Source organism: Solanum verrucosum, unplaced genomic scaffold, assembly GCF_900185275.1.
Source record: "Solanum verrucosum unplaced genomic scaffold, falcon-dt-bn FXZP01000110.1, whole genome shotgun sequence".
NCBI lineage: Eukaryota > Viridiplantae > Streptophyta > Magnoliopsida > Solanales > Solanaceae > Solanum > Solanum verrucosum.
In genome coordinates this window covers 68570-70311 of record NW_026020370.1, presented here as the reverse complement: position 1 = coordinate 70311, position 1742 = coordinate 68570, and the positions used below count along the sequence as shown (strand labels likewise).

The window sequence follows — 1742 nt, the reverse complement described above, 5'->3', positions numbered from 1 at the left end:
ATTTAATTTTTAAATTTAGTTCATAGCTCAAGTTCATATTGTTGCAAGCAACATGGATTAACTACAACTTTGGTGTATGACACGATCTTCCTCAAAAGAAGTTATCGAATACAATCCAGAGTTGGAAAAAACATTACGATTGCTTCGTAAAAAACTTGAAGGTTTCACGACAACCTCAAAAGGCTTAATGCAATGGGTGATATAAATGACGGTAATAGAGGATTGAATGACCCACTCAATCTTGATAACCTCAATTGCGGACCTGGGATTGAAGTTGATGTTCAAAATCCTGGGTTGTTAACCAAAGAATCTACCGACTTCCTGCTGAAGTGGAAGACCAAATGGATCTAAATGGCGGGGGAGATTTCTAGGAGACTATGCTAAGCCAAATTACATTGGAATGCAGTCCAGTGTACGATTTCTTCTTGTTGCGGTAAACAAATTTGAGATCAAGCATAGTGTTCTCCAAGCAATACAAACTAATTGTGTTTTAAGAGGGAAGCAGAATGAGGATCCAACCAATCATCTCATGGATTTCGCTGAAATCGTGAATACTTTCACTACAATGGAGCTTTAAACGATGGTATATACTTAAGGGAATTTCCTTTCTATTTGAAGGATAAAGTTAATATCTGGCTACAAAGTTTACCGTCAGGATCAATCCGCACCTGGAATGAAATGACGACAAAATTTCATGATAGGTATTTCTCACCAGTAAAAATAGCTAGAATGAGGAAGGAGATCTGCAATTTCAAGCAACTTGAATCAGAAACAGTGTTTGAAGCATGGGAAGGTTTTAAGGAATTGTTTAGGAAATGTCCACATAAAAGAATAGATCCATGGTTGCAGTTGACAAATTTCCGGGAAGGCTTATCGCATGCCTCATAGAGGATATTAAATATTGTAGTGGGAGGACCAATCATGAAGAAGACAGGCGAAGAAGCAATTGAAATCCTTGATGAACTTTCAGAGGATGCTAATCAGTGGGTTGTATAGAATTTTGAAAGAAAGAAGAGTGCATGGGTTCATCAGGTTGATACTACACTACCTTGCAGACGCAAATTGCAAAGGATGTGAAGCAGTTGACTCTTGTGCAGGCTCAAATGACACAATCAATAATATGTAATTTTTGTGCAGGAGGACATCCTACTCATGAATGTCAGCAAGTTCCACTCGTAGAAGAAGAGGTTAATACTGTTGGAAACTTTAATACAGGGAACAATTTCAATACAATCGGACAAAGACATCCTGGATTCTCATGGAGTGCACTGAATGTTAGTTTGAATTCTTGGCAACTGAATAGTTTGAAAGGACAGGGACAAGCACCCAGGGGTATCAAAATTATCAGCGACAAGAATATCAACCTCAACAGGGATAACAAGGAAACCAATACAGTTTGGAAGAGATGTTTAAAAGTTTCATGACCAAGGTAGATGAGAAGTCTTAAAATAAGAGTGCTTCTATTCACAATTTGGAGAATCAAGTGGGACAGATTGCAAATCAAATTTCTGAAAGAACTCCAGGAACTCTACCAAGTGACACATTGAGGAATCCAAAAGATTTGAAGGTTGTAACATTGCGTTCCTGGAAGATGTTGAGTGAAAATTGTCTGAGTCCAAAAGAGAAGTGAAGAGAAAGCCAAGTGGAGACAAAAGAATCTCATGAAATCAATACATGTAAGGACAAGCCAAAATTTGAAGGGGATACAAAACATATATCTCCATTGCCTTTCCCTCAGAAGA

General features: G+C 37.9%; 1 non-coding gene across 1 annotated transcript; it reads right to left on the bottom strand.

Annotated features, from left to right (window-relative positions):
• Positions 1–726: 726 nt before the first annotated feature.
• Positions 727–833, bottom strand: LOC125838325 (small nucleolar RNA R71). Its single transcript, XR_007443560.1, has one exon. It is a non-coding gene; the product is annotated as a small nucleolar RNA R71 (small nucleolar RNA).
• Between the last annotated feature and the right edge of the window lie 909 nt (positions 834–1742).